Source organism: Mixophyes fleayi, chromosome 3 (genome assembly GCF_038048845.1).
Source record: "Mixophyes fleayi isolate aMixFle1 chromosome 3, aMixFle1.hap1, whole genome shotgun sequence".
Classification (NCBI taxonomy): Eukaryota; Metazoa; Chordata; class Amphibia; order Anura; family Limnodynastidae; genus Mixophyes; species Mixophyes fleayi.
In genome coordinates this window covers 316,435,644-316,458,012 of record NC_134404.1, presented here as the reverse complement: position 1 = coordinate 316,458,012, position 22,369 = coordinate 316,435,644, and the positions used below count along the sequence as shown (strand labels likewise).

At 37.5% G+C, this 22,369-nt stretch overlaps 1 protein-coding gene across 22 annotated transcripts in view; it reads right to left on the bottom strand.

Annotated features, from left to right (window-relative positions):
• NRXN1 (neurexin 1) overlaps window positions 1-22,369 on the bottom strand; it is a 1,083,382-nt gene that overhangs the window by 663,359 nt on the left and 397,654 nt on the right. The gene's annotated exons all lie outside the window — the stretch shown is intronic.

Genomic DNA, 22,369 nt, shown 5'->3' with positions numbered 1-22,369 from the left:
GCCACAGGGTTAGATGGAGGAAGGAGCAGGGTCTCCAACAGCACACACAGATAAATATGGTGCAGGTAGAATGGGATGTCACATGCAGACTTCATACAACCTATATTTCAAATAAATTGTGGCATCAGGCAGGCGATTTCTGCTTCACCAAAGTGTTTATACTCTCCTTGTAAGTATGTGAAGGTTTACAATGAAGGCAGTAGGAAAAGTGGCTGTATGGCATACCACGGTATACACCCCCCACTTCCACCACTGTGTCCCACTATAGCAGACATGATATTAAAGTGCTGTCTGTGTGACATGCAGGCATTATTATTAATATTACCATTTACTTATATAGCGCCACTAATTCCGCAGCGCTGTACAGAGAACTCACTCACATCACTCACATCAGTCCCTGCCCCATTGGGGCTTACAGTCTAAGTTCCCTAACACACACACACACACACACACACACACACACACAGACAGAGAGAGACTAGGGTCAATTTGTTAGCAGACAATTAATCTACCAGTATGTTTTTGGAGTGTGGGAGGAAACCAGAGCACCCTTAGGAAACCCACGCAAACACGTGGAGAGCATACAAACTCCACACAGATAAGGCCATGGTCGGGAATTGAACTCATGACCCCAGTGCTGTGAGGCAGAAGTGCTAACCACTGAGCCACTGTGCTGCCCCATACAGAGGATAGATGCATATTTCTATGAGTAGCAGAAAGTGGCTGTCTGACACCACTATAATGTGATCAGATCAACATATAGGATAGGTGGATATTGACTCATATAACATGCATGTCTTGGAGGGACGAGCTACAAGGAAAAGCGATAATGGCAATTTGTGTCTCGAACTTGCTTAATGCATCATAGTGAAAAGTGGTGGTTTCCAGAAACTGACAAACAGAAATCATTGTTTTCAGTTCTACTTGTTTGGTTATTTCCTAGTTTAATAAGTAGAAAAAATATGTTGGGAATAGATTTTTCCTTGCCTGTGATGTACTAGGACCTGTCAGGATCCAGTGTTTGATGAAATTGCAGTAGTAGATTCCCCAGCCTGCGCATTTGTACCCAGCCACTGGTGTCATTGTTGTATGACCTTCATTGAATGTGGCAAATGCTGATTTACCGGTAGCTATCCTGTTAGCCATCTTTGCCAGATTAATGTGATTCATGAATCCAGTGTATTTCTATTAATTCACTGTTTCTTTCCTCCATTACCTTTGCCCAAAGGTAATCTGCCTGTGAACTGCTTACCTGTAACCTCTGCTATGTCTGATTATCAGCCACTAGAATACACGGTGTCAGCCATTGGAGATCACCATTACTTTAACAGGTGTGACAATAGCATAGTCTACAAACCGATGACAAAATAGTCCGGTCAAAACATAAACTCAACTGGAGCCACCACTGCATCCTACAGTTCTCTAGATTATACAGGAGCTGCAGATCTAGATGTGGAAGATACAAGCCAGCCTACCTGGGAATATTGCAGACTGCAGATACTGAGTCTCTACAGTCTGTTCCGACCACTGAGCCAGAGTCTCGAGTGACCAGGTCCAACAAAATTAGTGGAGACAGAGGGCAGTATTAACAATGTATTGATCAGTGTTTGCTGGTTAGTTAGTTAAATCCAATGACTTATTCAAGAGACTGTTATAAATTAGGAATCATTTTTACCCTCAGCTAAATGGTGGCCAACATTAAGAAAGAAAATAGTAGAATATTACTTGTCCATCTTTTCGGCATGAGTGTGGAATTAAGTGCATAGATTTGCCACCTTTCCTAACTTCTCTTGGACCATGGAGATCCATAGTGATGGATTTAGTACTGAATTACGCAAATCAGAAGGTTTTTAGCTTTCAATTATATACATTGTTGCATCTCTTATTTGTTGCCAAATTCTTATATAATTGTGGTGTTCGCCAATTCATCAAACCATGGGTTGGAGCATATTTTTCTCAAATTATTTTTTTCATTCAGGGAAACGTCCATTTGCTGTCTCTGAATGCTCACTCCCTGAGGTTACAGATTTATTCCTTAATATATGGGACACAAAAGATTTCTTAAAATTGCACCACGACTGGCTCAGTTATAATATTAAATCATGCTGATAACTGTTGCAAATGTTCTCCAGATTTCCTGTCTGGCAAAAAGCTGGTTATTATCTAAAAATCACCATTTGGCCAGACCATCACAGTAGATTGCAGAAAAGTTTATGGGGCCCTTCCAGATTAAAGAACAGAGGTATATTTACAAAACTACGGGTTTGAAAATGTGGATATGTTGCCTTTAGCAACCAATCAGATTCTAGCTGTCATCTTATAGAATGAACTAAATAAATGATAACTAGAATCTGATTGGTTGCTATAGGCAACATCTCCATTTTTCAAACCCGCAGTTTAGTAAATATACCCCAGATCATGTCTATTTTCATTTGAGGCTACCACAGTTCATGAAACACATACACCCATTTTTCATGTTTCTCTTTTAAAACCAATGCAAAATCTACTATTTAGCAATGTGTCCCCCCACCAAACTCCAGGGATACCTAGAATAAGTAGAGCAGGAAATACTGTAACACAGATTTCCCAAGGCCAAGCTTCAGTATTCAGTAAAGTGGAAGGGCTAAAGGCTGGGAAAGTTCTCTTGGGTGGATACCTTGGGTGTACATTCCCGGATGTTAGTGACCACAATCTAAATTGCAGATAAATTGCAGACGTCGTCTTGTTTGCTTCTGCATGTTGCAGTATTATGATGGCAAATTAAAGTAAACTAACCAAATTTATTGTATAATTTCTGTTTTTGTCTTTACGAGAAGTATGCATCAATATCATTCCTCTTTTTATGTCAATTTCTTCACTTGTGATACTCTTCTTCCAATACAACATGGGAACCAGTCTAGTGGTGGAAATGTTTTCTCATATCACTGAAAGTGTAGACTCTTTCTAACTATCTTTGTCTAAGGTATGTATTCCATATTTAATTTGTTATCATTTACATTTCTGTGGGATATATTGTGCTGTACAAATAAAATCTAATAGAGAGACCTGTCATCTCTACAAGAAGCAAGGAGAGTGCTTAATATGTTAATGAGTCTGACTAACATGCTAATCACTCTGTCAGGTAGAGATCACTTTCTCCAGACATACCAAGATCGGGCACATGGCTTTTGTCTGGCTAGATGGTGGAAAAGTGTATTTCTTTCCCCTTTGCAAGAATTCTGCCAACCCTGACCATTACCATCACAGTATGACAGGTTCTTAAAAAATTAAATAACTCGAAAAGTAATCACATCTGAATCATACAGCAAATATGGTATATGCTTAGCCTATAATGTACTACTGAATCAAACATATCTATGCACAAACTACATTCTGTAAAGCAATTATAGGGTTAAAAGAGTTCCAGTGGTTTAAATCATCTCCCAGGTGTACTAGTAGCTCAGGAATTCATGTTGTAACGGTTCAAAATGTGTCATATAGGCTTTCTAAGCACCAAATAAACCATGGTTTATTTATACTGTATGCAGTTGCAAAGAATGATAATTGGATACTTTTCCACAATATGTAATCTAGCTCCAAGGCAAATGTGACATATTAATTCATTTTCCTGTAATGTATCATTTGGGGGGCGGTCTACCAAGAAAAATAAACTATGAATTTGATATATTGTATCAATTTAGCATTTCATATGACAAGTCTGGTTTATGCACTTGAATCTAAGGATTAATAGCATAAAATTGTTAATGCACACATTAAGCAACTGCCGTGCCCCTACTAAAAAAAACAAAACTGTCAAATTTAAGGGAATAGACATAAAGCAAAACAAATTCAGAAATGCTCTACCTTTTGGAAACAAGCAGAGTTATAGCAGTGGAAGAAATCCATCTGTTCTATTGATGGGCAATGTACTGTAAAACTAAAATTTTCACATGAATAGCATGTTAAAAAGAGGTGTCTGTTTTCCTGGTCAGAATTACTGTGTCACATAATCATAATATGTCAAGCAAGAGAAAAGAATACTGCTTTTTATTGTGCTTTAATAAATGAACAATTATATGTGTTAAAGCGGCAATCCCATCAAGGATTCTTTTCTTTAAATAGCAAGTTAGGTACCTTTTAAGCATGCATGTACCATTTTTCTTAGCTGTCCTGCTACAAATCATTATCTTCTTCACAAACTCAAAGCTCTCAGCATGTTATGTGAAGGTGGGGGAGGGGGGATTTTACAGCGCAGACAGAGCTAAGAGGGACATTCCAAAACTTCTCTGCTCTCTACATCATGTGCTATGTGACTGTGGTTTCCATGGTAATCATGTGATACTGTGGAAATTCTGCAGTATTATAAATCATTAATAGCAGCCTGAAGAAACTAAGCGATAATGGGAATTATAAAGCTTTTTCTAACTGCTTCTCACAGTGATTTATCATCATCATCATCATCATTTATTTATATAGCGCCACTAATTCTGAACTCATTCCCATCAGTCCTGCCCCATTGGAGTTTACAGTTTAAATTCCCTAATATAGACACACACACAGACACAGACAGACAGAGAAGGAGAGACTAAGGTCAATTTTTTTGATAGCAGCCAATTAACCTACCAGTATGTTTTTGGAGTGTGGGAGGAAATCGGAGCATCTGGAGGAAACCCACGGAAACACAGGGAGAACATACAAACTCCACACAGATAAGGCCATGGTCAGGAATCGAACTCTTGACCCCAGTGCTGTGAGGCAGAAGTGCTAACCGCTAGGCCACTGTGCTGGCAGGTGTTTAACACACCTCTATTTGGATTGCTGCTTTAATATATATATTTGAAAGTTCTAGATAGTGAAATGAAGTATAATCGCATTTCATTGCTTGGTAGTACACTATTATGGAATGAAAATCTGATGGTATGTGAAGGGGTTTATTTTCATTTTAACACTAAGGAGCATATGTAGCTCACAAATCTTACATACCGTAAGTGAGGCTGTGATATACCAAGGAAAGAAAATTTGACAGGTATTTATTGCATTTTCTGTGTGATTTTTTTTTTTTCTAAAGAAAAGAAAAAACCCTATTTGGACTACTGTACAGTAATTAAGTCTAGGGTATTATTACAAGTATTATTATATAGACTTGTACAATAGATGAACAATGGGGACTTGTATACTGAAAATTGTAATACAAAATCATTTTGCTTTATTCATATTTTCCCTATATAAAGGTGATTTTTAAGAAATGTCATGGTTCAGTATTTTTCCTGCTGCCAAATTAGTTCACAAATGTTGGCATTTGGTATCAAATTGACTTTTAAATGTCATTTTTTAAAGTATTGCTATTAAACAACAAATTTTATTTTAAAAACCCCCATAAACAATAAGAAATTGGAGACATTTTACACGAGAAACAATTTTATAGCCTACATATTTTCAAACAACGTTTTATTGTTTGAACCATTAGTTAAAGGATTTGTGAATCAATTTGTAAAGGTAGAATTGCCCTGTAAACTAAATGGGAGAACATTCATATATCTGGTGATAAATTTCAGATCATTTTGCTGCATTTGTTGTTATATCTGACTGTCTGATTATAAATAGAATCTGCTGTTGTTCAAAAACTGTACTTTAAAATGTGTTTTAGCAATTCATCTTACCAGATTAAATTCTATGAGCGAAACTTCAGAGCGACAAAAAACTTTTTTTAACCATACACATATATATATATATATATATATATATATATATATATATATATATATATGACAAGTTAACCCGTGCATGATACTCATGCATTCTAGTCAAATCAAGCTACTTAAGGTGTTAAAAAGGTTCTTGTCATGCATTTGGAGCTAGCCCAGGCCTCCTCAGGGGAAGAGCGTTACTTACCGACGTAAGCGCCCTTTTTTAACGTGGTTTTGTCCACATGTCACCACCTCATCATTCATCTTCATCGCCACATCCTTAATCTCCATCGTCTTACTGTTCTAAAACCTCTCGATACACAACGTTTCTGCTAAACACCTTATCGCTGTGCTCAATCAGTCTTCCTTGAAGGGCAGTATTCATAACCTGCACATTCACATCACTGCTTCTCCGTACTCGTGAAAATGTGACATACAATTGTCCATGACCAAAGACAGACTCTGGTAAATAAATACCCACACGGTCAAGTGTTTGACCCTGTGACTTGTTAATGGTCATAGCAAATGCCGCCTTCAAAGGGAACTGCCACCGCCTTAGCTTAAACGGCAGTCCTGTTTCGGATGGACATGAGTCAATCCGAGGTATCATCACCTTCTCTCCTTCAACAGAACCAGTCAAAACTTCTGCTTGTATCACATTCGTTTTCAGTGCTGTCACTACTAATCGAGTGCCATTGCACAGTCCTCTCTTAACATTCAGATTTCTCAATAGCATAATAATGCTTCCAACTTTCAATCTTAATCTGTGCCTTGGCATTCCGGAAGGAGTCAAGAGTTTGAGCCCTTAACTCGTAAATTTAGCCTTTACTACCCCTCCCATGGGGGAAGGGGGGATGATGGAAGTTAACTGACTTCACTATTATAATTTTTTTGTCAAATAATGTCAGTATATCAAATTTCAGGTCAATTGGATGAGCCCTTTCTGAGAAAATAGTTTTTTCCACACACACACACACACACACACAGTAACACACGCCACTAGGCTTATACATATTAGATTATATGAATTTCTGTATTGGGAATGTGAACCAATATGCATAAACATATACAAAAACATATACACTGCCAAAAGTGTCATACATAACACTCTAAATGATGCCCTCTGTGTTTTTTGTCTTTGGATAAAGACTCTCCTATGTGAGTTTATTTGTGTACCTGCAGTTGGCAGTTTTGAGTGCTGCTTGTCCCCCGTCTCCCGCACCCCCTCCTCTCCCTCCCGCACCCCTTCCCCTCTAAACAAATGTGCAATAGTAATGTTACCTACTGTAGTGAAGAGGAGTAGTACATATATAAGTAAGGGTTGGGAGTGTTTAGCACAGACACAAGTAGACGGTAATAACTGAAAGAGCAGTGTAGGTGCATGCAATAGGCTGTATAATTGTTATCTGCAGTGCACACTATCACAAAATGTGCAGAAATCCTTTCTGTAAACACAAACTCACACCTAACCCCATTAGCTATCTCATGGGAAAGCTTTTAAGCATAAGGTCAGATTGACTTTAAGCCAGCTGCCTGCAGGCACTTTAGTGATTTAATGTGGAATACAGCAGATATTGTCTATCTCAAAATCTGACTCATACAGAAGGGTAACAGCAGATAATAATGAACAGGCATAATGAATACACTAACAAACTCTTATAAGATGGAGAAAGGCGGTGTGAATTTAATAAGTATTGATTCTATAGATCCTCAAATCTTGTCCCTGTAGCTACAATGCTGATGTCACACTTGTAAGGAAGATATTATAATGTCATCCACTATCACAAAATACAGAATCAATCCATCACAGAGCAGGGAGCTAGCAGGTATGTCAGATGATTACAATACACAGCTATCCAAGTTACAAGATACAGAGATTATATAAAATAACCAGTGATTTACTTAGTAGGAGTAAATTATGGGAATCGAGAAGTAAAATTGATATCTAGCTGACTTGAAAAAAACTCATAATTATAAACAAGTGGTAGAGATGGTCTTAGCAGTGCTAAAACTTTTCCTAGATGTATGTTGTTCTATTCACAAAAGTTCCAAGAGTTCGTACATCGTTTAGAATACATAAAGGCTGAACTACTGTGTTCAGGTGAAACTTTACATAAAACTTGAAACTAATCAGACATTTGTTTTCATTGCCTAACTTGCAGTAGACAGATAGAAGCTAATTATTGATTGGTTGTTGTGGATTGGTGTAAATGTAGTATATCAATGAATATTAGTAAATGAGTTCTATAGACTTTATTAATTGAAAACACAAATAGGGATGGGTTGTCATTTCCACTCTCTGTGCTCTCCAGCTGAATCCTGAAGGGATGTTCCTAACTAAGCTTGTCTAGAAAACCTACCAAAACCATGTTACATCCAAGACACTACCATAATGAGTCCAATCATGCATGTGAAGACCAACTCATGTGCATGTCCTACTGTCAGTCTGCCTCTTCCTAATGATCTATTTACCCTTCGACTGTCCTTTATGATGTCTTTTTAATGTGTCTACCTTTCACCGCTTGAGCTTTTAAATTCTATGTCTGCTCTTCTGCTTGTCTGATTCTCCTACATAAATGGTCTATCCTTCCATTGATCAGGTTCTTCACAATTAAGTTTCTTCTCTCCCCCACTCTTCCTTACATCAGCCTCATTCTACCAATTAACGTGCACACCATCCCGATTGCTTGATGTATCCATCATTCCAGCAGTCTTAGACTTCGAAAAAAAAATTCTCTAGTTTTGTTTCAAAATATTGCCTTATTGTCATAGCAGCTGTCCATCAAGCCTATTTAAGGCACATTTGGCTGTGGCTCACAAGCCAGCCCTTGCTAGATGTAAATCTCTATACCTGGGAGGTGAGTGCATGTGATTTTAACTGCATTTTAATGGTTTTTAAAGCATATAGGACCTGCATATAGGACCTGCATATAATGAGGTGCCCTTGACGCTGGGATGCAGGCTTAAATATTTTGATCAAAATATGAACTAATATCTCATGTTTTCATTTTGCTAGATGCACAAATATATGCAGTGTAAAGGATAAGTGCTGACAACTGTCTTTTTGACTTCTAAATGATGCGTCTAAACTCCCACTGATCTGACTCTTCTAAATGAGGGAAGGACTATGGGAGAATTTTAAGTACTAGGGAGGAAAACAGTTAGTTCTACATAGCTCCTGACAACCACTACACCAGGTCGGCACCTAACGTCATGTCCCCCCACAATGGTGCACGTGATAGAATCTGCTAATGAAATGTCCATGGATCATCACAATATCATTTACCAACACTGTTAAATTTTAAACTTTGGAAAAAAGTTGCCCTAACGGTAACCTGATTAATATGTACAAATATAATCAAGGTCAAAACAAAGATCTGTCTACCAAACTGTTCTTATTCAAGACATTACAAAGTACAAGGGTTCATCATTTGTGAATGTAAGAATGATGGTTTAGCATAGGAAAGGAGTCTTTACTGTAAGAGTGATTGGGCTGTGGAATTTTTGATTACAGGCGGTGGTAATACTAAATTCACAAACTGGATAGGATACATTTCAAAATGGATAGGATGGGTTTCTTACAAGAAATGCTGTAGCTAGCTATAATTTGTAGAGAACATTATGGGACAAAATAATTGTTTATGAGGTTTTAATTTTATCCTTCTCTGGATCAACGCAAGCATAATTTATGAAAGGTTGAAATTGATGGACCTGTATGATATTTTCAATAATTCAATCCTTCTAGTTATGTAGCTATACATAATTATTTAACTTATGTAGCTATAGCCAAACACTACACAAATACTGATTTATTTCCCTATTTCATTTATTGTCAGTTTATTTAATAGTACTGTGTGTGTATGTGTGTGTGTGTGTGTGTGTATCTATATACGTACATATATATATCTATAGTATAAATGTCTAGTGGCGTGTGTTAGTCTGTCTGTGTGTGGAAAAAATAAAACCAAGCTGCAGCGCCACCTGCTGGGTGGAGTTATACACTGACCTACTAAATTCTTAGTGTGTATGGAAAAAAAATTCAGAAAGGGCTGAAATTTGGTATACTAAGATGTTTTTAATTTGTTAATTTAATTTGTTAATTGTTAAAAGTGTTTATAAAGATTTAAAAAATATATATATATATTTCTTGAAGGAGAAGTGACAGTTGGGAGTGGTTGGTGGTTGCCGGGGGTGACAGTGGGGAGTGGTTGGTGGTTGAGGCCTGGGCTATGGCCCAAATGCATGACAAGAACCTTTTTAACACCTTAAGTAGCTTCATTTGACTAGAATGCATGAGTATCATGCACGGGTTAACTTGTATGTATATATATATATATATATATATATATATATATATATATATATATATATATATATATATACCTTCATCATTAGGCCCATACATTGCAACTGCTTTATTTTTTTAATGTGACACCCTTTTGTTTTCAATATCAAATATAAGGAAATCAAAAACAATGATTTTTTAGTCATCATATTATTTGGTGGAATATTTTTCCAAAAGTGTATGGACATCTTTAACAGTAAAAATGAAGACCAGCAAAAGCTATAAAGCTATGTTTAAAAGGCACATTCCATTTTCTCACAGGATTACAAACGTATTAAAACTCAGACGCCAATTATCATAGAGTTACTATGCGCAATAAACCCAACTGGAGTTTAGTGAATCCTAGCAGATAACTCTAAGGAGCCTAATAATATATTTGCTCATCAGCAATTCCTTGGTGGCTAATTTAAAGCTCCACCAGCTGCTCCTAACATGTTGTTGTCTGCAACATTTCCAGAAAGACGCAAGGGTGCTACAGTGTGTTACATGATAAGAGACTGATATTCAGCATCACACACCTGTAATTGACTATCTTACACTACATGGTGTTGGAAATCTATAGCAGAGAGCCTGTGGCTCTCTAGATATTTCTAAACTACAGCTGGCTCTGAGAACATCATGGTGAGATGAAAGTTAAGGTAAAATGGAAATGTCATAGATTGCTGCAGGTTCTGCTGCAGCATTACAAATTGAATGAATTCACCTTTGTATCTCTTAACAAACCATATTCAGCACAGGACTGAAAGAAGGGTCACTATATTTGTTTACACATATCACTTAGAAGTCCATCCCTGCTATGTATATTATGTTGATAACTTTTTACACAAAGTTTTATATTACACTGTTATTTTGGTGGTAGCTACAACTGTTACCAATGTAGGTTTCTCCTTTCTACAACATAACATGTATAAGATGATAGTGTTGTCTAGATTGTCACTTATATAGCCTGCACCAGGCTAAGGTACGTGCTCATGCTGTTTCTAACATCCACCTGTGGTGCACTTAGGGGTCCGTAGATTCTGGTTGAATACTAGCAAAAATCATCTCTACCTATGAAAAATGCTGTAACTTTGCTCACTACGGCAAACACCAGATATGCCAAAAATAGAGCAAACATTGATCATCTGATGTCTGTTAAAACAGCAATGTGTGGGTGTGGTAGAATTTTGCAGAGGTGATAACGCCGACAGCAGTTACAGCCACTTTAAAATTTCTTTTACAGTAATTCCGTAATGCTGTCAATTCCAATTGGATGAAAAAGTGACTGTGAAGATTTCCGACATTAGAACATCCCGTCACTGACATTAACGTTCCTTTAAATCGCGACTCTTACATTTATGCTATTAAGGGGGCAATGCGAGAACCTGGCAGGGGTGTAATGTATTTTAGGAAGGGCTGGATAATTTACACCCGCCGGGTCCTCACATCGCCCCCTTATTACCATAAATGTAAGATTCGCAAATTAAAGTGATGTTAATCTCAGTGACGGGATGTTCTAATGCTGGAAATCTTCACAGTCACTTTTTCATCCAATCGGAATTGACAGCATTTCGGAATTTCTCAGCATAATCGTCTTCGCCAATATGACTACCACCAGTGCCAATGTAAAATCACCAATAAGGATTTGTCCGTTTGGTCAGACAGTTTTAAACCACTATTAAGCCTTGTGATCTGAGACTCCTATATGCGTGGAGGAAATCAGTATTGGCAAATAAGTGCTTTTTAACATATTTAGAACTCTCTTATTAAATGAACATTTTCAGATTTTCTGGAGTTATTGTCAAAGATACTGAAAGTCTTAATGTACTCAACAATGTAAGGGAAAACGGGAGTGTTCTTTTTTCAAATCTGCTAATTACATTGTTTTGTAATAAGAAATAAATTAGTATATCAATGCCTCATTGCAGGCTAGGAGGATATGTGTATAATGAAATAATATCAGGAATATCCATGTTGCTGAATTCACATGGATAAGACTTGGCTAAAAACTTAATAACAAAGTATTCCTGAAAAATTCCCATAAAGGGAAAGTTCACATTCTTTTTAATATCGTAATCGGAGATAATACAATGATTTACAATTGACTGTTCTGCTGCCTATAGGTGGGAATATAAGAATACATTTACATTGTTTCTATCCTAGTTACTTTCAGATTCCATCTCTGAAACCCACCATTCCATTTTCTCCACAATAGACCATGACAGGCAGACAGCCACAACCACTGTTTACTACATTGTTGAAACATTGTTGCTGCTCTTTGTAAAATAATTAACTCTTGGTGCTTCAAAGAAGTAGATAATATTTTCAAGCAGAAAGCACAAGAGAAACAAATAAGCGAGTTAACGACTAGGGAGTGTTTGGGGTTTTTTGAGGCTTTTTAGGGATCATGAAATGGAAAAGAGAAATATTATAATAATAATTCTTACTAATAATTTCCCATTAAAAAATAATTTAAAAAAATGTTGCAAAGGAATCATTTAAATAGGATTGAATATTTCTATTGAATACTTACAACTGTTGATCGTAATAATTTACTTGGTTACTCAGCATGTTGTTGTAAGAAAATTTGAAACATCAATTGATGTATTAAATAAAAAGCTAAAAACGCTGAATACAATAATAATTTTCCTTTACAACAGTGCTCTTTCTTTTGCAACTTAAATTAGAAATATGCTGTACATGTATCTAAATACTTTACGCATAGAGATGATTTAAAATATAAATGTTCTGAGATTTTAAAACATTAGAAACCAGTTTATAGCATATTTGCATAATAATATATGTTCATTAGAATATGTGATATTATTAATACAATAACTTATATATTGTGCCACTAGTAAAGTGTTTTTGTCTGGTATTTGCATATTTTTTTCTATTAGATTATAGTACCAACTTGGGGCTTAATTTTATTTTTTTTGTCCATGATAAAATGCTATAAGGGCTCCTTTGTACATAAAGCAGACAAATTATCATTTCCATCGGCTTACTGAAGCTCCCTCTACTGATCAGTGTGTGACTACTGTCATAAAAACCAAAAGGAAGCAGACTACACTTTAAACCACCCACAGGACGCCTACAGGACTTTATACCAATTTCCTTATATATATATATATATATATATATATATATATATATATATATATATATATATATATATATATATGTAATCTATTTGGATAAGTCTTTACCAGCTTTTTACACCTGGGCACTGCCATTAATCTTTGTAATATAATTTGACCACCATCAGATTGGATAAATGCTGCTAGTGAACAGCAATTTTCAAACTATTGCACAGATTCTCAATGGGATTAAGTTTGGGCCACTCTAAGGGGTAAATGTATGAATCTCCGGGTTCTTTAACACCCGCGAGTTTGGCATCTTCAGCGCTTAAATTTAAAGCGGCGCGGCCTTGTAAAGGGAAGTTTCCCTTTACAAGGCAGCGCCGCTTTAAATTTAAGCGCTGAAGACGCCGAACTCGCGGATGTTGAAGAACCCGGAGCTTCATACATTTACCCCTAAGTCTGTTACTTTTGTTGTGTTTAAGCCACTTTAATGTGACTTATGCTTTTAGTTATTCCACTGCTGGAATGTAAATCTCCCAAGTTCTAGGTCTCCAATATTTTTCTATGTCTTATTCCATATGTTTTACCCTCTATTGATAGAATAATGTTCAATCCTTTAAAATAAGAAGCGTCACCACAGTATTATGATCCTGCCACCATACTTCATGGCAGAGATAATGTTTATAGGTTGATGAGTGGTGTTTAGTTTATTCAAAACATAGCAACTAGCGTTGAGGCCTAAAAATCCAATCTTGGTCTGATCAGACCACAAGAACTTCCTCCCATCTGCTTTCTGGCGAATTGTAGTTGGGTTATCATGTGTGTTCTCTTCATGAACGTCTACATCTTGGCACCCTCTTCGAAGGCGCGGATTTCTGAAGTGTCTGAGCTATTGTTGTACCATGTTTCTCCCATCTCTCCCATGGAAGGTTGTCAGAGTTCCATGGGCCTCTTGGTGGCCTCCATAACGAAAGCCCTTCTTGCAGTGATGTTTTGGAGGATGACCTATTCTAGACATATTCACAGTTGTACAATATCATCATCAATATCATATATTTATATAGCGCCAGCAAATTCCGTAGCACTTTACAATTGGGAACAAACACAGTAATAAAATAGTACTGGGTAATAAAGACAGACAGAGAGGTAAGAGGGTCCTGCTTGTTCCTCGAATAGAGTCATGATGAAGCTCATGTTTGGAATTGAACTAACTCAGTGGTTCTCAAACTGTGTGCCGCGGCTTCCTGGGGTGCCGCTGCCAGGGCCGGTGGTAAGCAAGGCAGGGGACTACTTGGTAATTATTTTGGCTTAGGGGTGCCATGCAAAAATTATGGAGACCTTAAGGGTGCCTTGAACTGAGAAAGTTTGGGATCCACTGAACTAACCAGCTGCTTTGGGGCGTCTCAGAGACAGTAGTATTTATTTTGTACTCAACAGATACACTTTATTTGTACAAGGTGAAATCCAATCAATTAACTATGTGGCCTCTGATTGCACTAGGGCTTATTAGATGTATCTCTGCAAAAGGGGTGATATTTATGTAGTCAATTATTGCATTTTGTATTTCAAATGTATTAGAAGAAAGCTTTAGAATTACTTATTATTTGACATCACAGAGCATTTTGTGCTGATCAATGGTAAGAATACATAATTCCGTTTTAGTTCCATGATGCAATAAAATTAGCAAAAGGAGAGAATACTTTTTATAGCCACCGTATGTCCTAGACATCCTCGACAATTCATGTGCAAACACCACATCTTAACACTCCTAGAGTATCTGCAGTCTGCCCGTCATTCAGGTGTTTATCTGACTGCAGAAAGTAGCTGTGCTCTTTAAAGGTTCTTAGGCTGAAAATGTCAGTACAATCTTTCCCTTGATCAATAGTTCTGTATTCTCACTTTTTGGCATCTTCTTCAGTACATTCTCCTCTGTGTGGTTTATCTTTTTCTTGAATATACCATTCTTATCTTCTATCACAATTTCCAAGTGTACTGAACTCCACACTTGACTAATCCTTTTTGCTTTGTTGTTGGTGATATAACTAGCCCTTTTATCTAAATTGTTAGTTCTATAAATGGTTGTATAACCTGAAAAGACACTTACAAAATAACACTTTTCTTTTTCCTTTTTATATACACTATTACCCAAAATAAAATACTGTGAACTATATATTATAATTACATGTTATACCTTTGTAATAAAGCATATACTCTATAAAACATTTCTTAGAAATGGCTGCCCCATAGAAATTAAATGAACAACCTGTTCATTATAGACAGCAATAACAAACAATTTTCCCTTGGTCCAGATTGTGGGGTAATTTTGAGCTAGTTGCTCAATTGTGGGTTAATGGTTCTAAGACAAAAATAAATAAGAAGACATTTCAAACATGCAAAAAGTTGATTAGAAAGAAACTAGGAAATATTTTCCTTTGTTTTTAAAGAAAAAATAAAATAGAATTTGTTGCTCAAACTTTTTCAAACCTGTACTTTGCAAACTGATCTGTTGCAAAACACTGTCCAGGTGGCTCAGCCACTAGTGGGCTTGAATAGACTGAATTTTAAATTTCAGTTAAGTAAACCAACCAGATTGTATTTTTCTTGGGGGTGGGCGCAGCTACATGTAGAGAATTCATTTATGAAATGTTCATTTACTTGTACAAAAGTCTTAATATGTGGTTTCTACTTTGTTGGTAGATTTAATAATGATTAAGGTCACAGGGGTATATTTATCTAATCATCTGTAATGGAAAAGTGGAGATGTTGCCCATAGCAACAAATCAGATTCTAGCTATCATTTTCTAGAAAGCACAGGATAAACAATAGCTACAGTTACTATGGACAACATCCTCCACTTTTGCTTTTTAGAAGGTTTGAAAAATATACCCATGTTTGTCTTTTAGATTTTGCACAAACTATAAACTATAAACAAACACTTATAATAGTTTATCTAAAGTATGACTGAGCCATTTCCATTGCCGCCTCGGAAAGTAAAATGCACAGGAACATATATATAACCCATAGGACCTGATTCATCAATGAACGTAAATGCCAATTTTGTGCGTATAATCCACAAATTTAATCTGGGTATGCCAGAAACCGGACCATACGCAAATAAACGCAACAACTTTCAATTAATCTTCATAAGCAAAGGACACTTACTACAGCTTACAATTTCTGGGAGGGAATTGGGCGAGAAAGGGGCATTCGCCCGTAGTCAATGTACAGTAAGAGCATGCCAAACTCGAGCGCACGCAGCCATGTCTGATTCAAGCTCTGAGCATCTAAAAAGGTGCATTTTTTTCTGCCTTATCTCTTGTTCCAGCTACAGGGCAAGTCAAAGTCCTGAGCACTAGTGCCGACAATCACGTATGCATGCTATAACATGTGTTTGCAATCATGAGCAACTGTACAAATTTATTTTATGCTCAGTAGACATTAAGAACATCCTAATAAATGTGTTTCATGGAAATAAAAACATAAAAAACCAAACCAAAACTTTCCTTTTTTTAACTTTTATATCATTAATGCCTATATTAGGTGACATTAATTGAATAAGTTTTATTTTTTCTGTTCTTTTTGCGAGTTTATATTCCACAAAGGTATTGGACGTATCCTGCAGTGTCTGGTGCAGTAGAGCAGAGCAGACCTACACCTGGGGGTAAATGTATCAAGCTGAGAGTTTTCCGGCGAGGTTTGAAAAACCAATCAGATTCTAGCTGTCATTTATTTAGTACATTCAACAAAATGACAGCTAGAATGTGATTGGTTGCTATAGGCAACATCTCCACTTTTCAAACCCGCCGGAGAACTCTCAGCTTGATACATTTACCCCCTGATGTCAGATCAGCTCCTTGTTGACTTCGGATGTGCGTATGCCTGAATTCTGTGTGTTTTAAAACAAACACAGGTTGCGCTTAGTATGCGTGCCTTGATGAATCAGTAACATAGTACCTAGGCATTCCATTATTTAAGCACCATGTGTTGTAAATAAATTAATTTCACAGAATCTAGTATTGGAACAGGGTGAGCAACTCATTGTCAAAATGTTCAAATATCTGACTGAGAAGTTTTGGTACTAGCTCTATTTCATATATTTTTTATTTTTCCTGTTAGTCAAAGATGCAAGACTTAGTGTAGCAGCTAATTCCTTTGAGTTGAAATCTTATGTAAACATATTTCTAGCCATAAAGTGACACAAGTTTATCCCCGTTTACTTGTATATCTGATAGTTAGGGGTAAATATCATTATGGCCCTGCCCCCTGATGCTCAATGGCGGGATCTCCAGGAAAGGAGGTATAACAAGTATGTACACTGTATGTAGAGGAGAGCTATAAAGCACAAGAGTCGGTGTGCCATTGTTCTAGGACAATGGTGGGCAACCTGATACACTCCAAGATCGCCTGGTGTGGACCTCTAAACTTTAAAAGGGCAACAGTAATTAGTTAAAATAATATATTTAATCAAAGAAAGAGACATTACTATCCATAACAACATATCAGCAGGCATGTTAAACAAGTATTACAAGCTACAACAAACAAATCTGACAATAAAGCAGGAGGGAGCTGGGGGCCACAGGTCAAAGCTCTAACTGCTGCCCACCTCTGCACTAGGACCTCCAAAAGAGGTGCTCCCCAATACAATGTGTTGCATATCAGACAATCAGGGGATCCCAATTTGTTTCCTCTACATCTGAGTCCTACATAGCTGGATCTCATAGCAGTAGCAAGTCAATTTATAAAAGGAAATAGAGCCAATTACTTCCATTCATAGAGGCAGTCAATGTGTGGTCTGCTTTAGGTTATGATAGATGAAGAACATGAGACCAGTGTAACATGCGGTCTACAGTCACACATATTACATTTATTCTATAACCATTTTTTAGAGCTACTCAGCTATTCAGATTGCATACTCTAATGCCTGAGCAGCCTTCTTTCCTACCAGACACCCTTATGATACCTTGAATATTAAATATTTAAAATCAGACACTGCTTCAAAATAATGTGCTCCACAATTTTAAATGATATCGTATAAAAATGTTATGCCCTGAATCACATTAGCCGGCAACACACATTACTACAAAAATGTCTAGGACTGAAATATTTTTTTATGAGAATATATTTCCAAGACCAACAGCAAAGTGGGCGTGTTATATAGAAAGACGGTACAGCTTGTGATCATAACTCATTATTTTACTGTATCAAATCCGTCATCAAAACTCCCATATAGGACACATAATACACTGGCAATATGACACAGTGCCCTGAGATAGGATTTGCCGATAACACAATAAGTGTAGGGTAATACTGCAGTTATATATGGTCACTGATCATCGAAAGTTTGGTCCTTGAAAGACCCTATGGCAGCGGTGCTCAGACCCAGTCATCAAGAGCTACTTACAGGTCATGTTTTCAGGATTTATGTCTGTAGAATAAGGTGGGATACTTGCTGACCCAGAAAAATAGATTAACTCACCTGCGCATGACTAAATAAATCCTGAAAACATGAACAGTTGTTAGCTCTTGAGTAGGGGACAGCTTGCAAATTTTAGTCCAGGGGGCAAGACTCAAATCAGCAGTCTATTAGGAACATTTTAAAAGAAAAAAATGCAGGTGGCCCATTGACCCAGCCCAAGGTGGCCCTCCGCCCCCCAACATGAGGGGCAGATGGCCCTGCCCCCCAGCCTAGCCTGTCCCTGCTCCTGAGGACTGAATATTGCCAACACTGCTCTATGGAATATTGAAACACTTAAGGTAAGAATCTAGTGCATCCTGTCTATAGATAGCGGCCAGGCTCTCTGTGACTAGCACATGTGCATTGTAGCCACAAAAACGTCAATATCCAATCACAACACTGATAAAATTAGTCTTAGGTCTGGGACACAGTCTTGCTGACTTTGGAATTAAGAAATTAGCTTGCCTGACCCACAAGCCATGAAAGGGTTAATCGGCACAACTCTGGAGCTCACGGAGTAATGCTTACTGAAACTTAAAATGTTTACAGTGTATATAACAGATCTGGAATCAGTCATCTGTGTGTTCTGCTATACAAAGATATACACCATTAGAAATTTGACTCCAAAAGGAGACATATTAATGATGATGATAATGATATAAAAACCAGAAACATACTTTGGGGTCTCATTTATGTTCATAAGTATAATCAAATGTATTCTCCTGCACTGGAACCAGAGAACTAGACATAATTCTTGAGACAGGATTTCTGGCAGTTCTCCTTTGTATTTCACAATATCATTTTATAATCATTTTTATGCCTAGGGATTTTGCATTTTTTTTATTACTAAAGGTAAAAAGTGTAAGAACTTTTCCCCTTGATGCTCTGAACAAATCCTTAAGCATTTCGTAGAAATGAACTGGCACTTGAATCTTTTAACCCTTTGAGCTGCTGGAGTGCAGTTTGTTAACCCTTTCACTGCTAGATAGCAGTATGTTAGATTGCACGTGTGTGTTAGGGTTTGTGTAGTGGGCCTAAAAGACCCATGTTATAGCTTTAGGTGGTGGCAGCATAGAATAGGGAATGTGGGATGTTTTGGGATGTGATTTCTCTCAATTTTGTAATCTGTGTTGAATAAGAAATTGTATACATTTCTAAAAAGAAATAAATGGCAAAACACATTTACCGTGCACACTCACCTTGTAATAAAATAGTTTATAGCTCACTACTGAATTAGATCTCTACCTTTTGTAACAAATGGCGCTAGGTACCCAACTTCCCAAGCAGTATTTGTGAGCTAGGAGGATTCTAAACACCTGTTATCGCCTTTCCCTATAAAATTGCTTTTTCTTAGAAATGGTTTTCACTGGACACTGTTCAATGGCAGTTACATGTTCTGGTTTGAAGTGATTGCTGCTGTGCATACAGATTGTGCCATTTAAACCTGCAGTAGTAATTTAGTCCCAAATGTGACTGCAAAAATGTAAAGATTAACAAACACTGACCTGTAGCAATCCATGTGAAACACAAGCATAACATACACATTGAGGACTGGATTGCTGTTCGGACGTAACTCCGTTTGTGTGCTGTGTCTTGTGTGATGTAGCTCGGCGCCTGATCAGAGATGGACTCCAATCAATGCAATTGCATGCAATTCGTGTCTGGATGCCAATGACACTTTTGATTGCCTATGTCTTGAAGGACGGAACAGGGGTTGGAAAGGGCGAACAGACGTAGGCAATGTACAGTATGTACGCTTGGGTTCAGACGCAGGTTGCAAACGCAGTATTTGTAGAGGAAGGTTTCCACACCACGCCGTCAGTGGGCGTGACCAGCATGCATGGGGGTGTGGCTATAATTTTAGACAGTGCTTGGCTGCTCTCTAACTCTTCCTATCCCCATAATATACATGGACAATGCTGCATGCACTACTGATAGGTGCACGCAGCTCTCCCTTTTCAAGCAGAGCCGTGTGAAGTGGTGGCAGGATCCAGCCACCTCCATTATACAGTGCCCCAGTCTTGGATGGGGGGTTTCCAGGCACTAGGAAACCCCCCTTGGTTTGCCTATGTTTGCACTAGCTACAGGCCAAGTGTAAACGATGAACTGGCACAGCATACTCTTTGCTTGGAAAAGTGCTAGTATGCATGCCACTAACTAGCATAGAACATGCATAGTATATGCAAGTAAGATAGATCATAAAAACACATTGCATGTACAGTATGCATTAAGAACATCTTGATTAATGTATATAATGCAAAAAAAAAAAATCTAAAAAATTTAATGATTACACTGTTTAGAGTTGTTAATTTTTTTTTACAATATAATTTTTTGTATGCATTGCGATGTGACCTTACATTGCACATACGCTTGTTTGTATACTGCACTCTGTTAACATATAGCAAGTACTGTTTAGGCAGAGCGTACTTACACCCAAATTCAAATTGAAGCGCATCTTCAGATACACTTGTATGGTAATGATTTGACAGGTTGGCAGACCGCTGTTTCCATGTTGCTCTCCTGCCTCCCAGCTACACTGCAATGCTCTGATACATGATATCATGTTGCGGTGGACCCCAGCACTATCACACAGATCACACAGAGTGTGTCAGGGAGGCAGAGAAGCCACATGGAAATAATGGCCTGCAGATCTATTAAATCATGACCATGCGACCTCAGACCTAAACGATATGTAGTGACTCTGTAAAAGGCATAAGGTTGAAAAAAGGTAAATTAATTGGGTTAAGAACCCTGTAATTAGTGATACGATATGTTCTAAGAAAATGTGCGTTAATGTCATAATATTTTATGGGAATGATTCATCCATGTTTCTAAAATAGAACAGAAATGTAAATCAACTTATCTTTACCAAATGCTGTACATGAATGTGTCACTCTCAAGATACATACATACAGCACAGCACATGATTCATACCTTTTATATATAGAACATTTTAAACAATTGTAATGCTATTCTGCAGCTTACAGATATGGCTCAGTTGTAGAACAATAAGGTATTTTTTAAGTGATTCCATTAAAGAAGTATATTTAAACGCAGGAGAATACAATGGGTATAGTTTATTATGTGCAAATAATTGCTCCCCAATTTTATAAATAGCATGCTTATGTGTGTAAGTTTACTTGCAGCTCTAATTGTTATTTACAATTGTGGGCAAATATATAAATCCTTAGTCAGTTAGTCAAGGTGTACTGGATTTTTAGGGATCACCGGTAGATGTGTACCTCTGGCGTACTATGTAGAGCAGTGTTTCTCAACTCCAGTCCTCAGAACCCACTAACAGTGCAGGATTGCCAGGTGATCAGTGAAAAAATTATACCACCTGCTACACTGTCAGTCAGTAAGGAATACACCTGTGCTCCAGCAAGGAGATATGGAAAACATGTACTGCTAGGAGGTCCTGAGGACTGGAGTTGAGAAACACTCATGTAGAGTATTCAAAATGTTTAGGTGTGTTTTTTTGCTCTTGTGATTATCTGGCTTCTAAGAAATGGTATGCAGTAAAAAAAAATATTTTCCATTGATTGTGTCTTATCCCTTGTACATAGATAGGTTGGTGGAGGAATAGAACGCGGCATAGGAAAATGTGGGCTCAGCATTGACACTCCAGTCTCCCAGGCCCGTGCTTTGGACTTAGAAGAGGAGAGTAGGGCCCTCTTCCGATCAGTGCTTCACTGTGCATGTGCGGGAGGGACTTCTGACATTGCTGGGCACCTCTCCAGGCCAATTAACGGCTACACCCCTTGCAGTGGCGATAGTTCTGCCACTGAGTGGGGCTCTTTTTTTAATCGTGACTTGTACTCAGTTATGCTTGTCATGAACT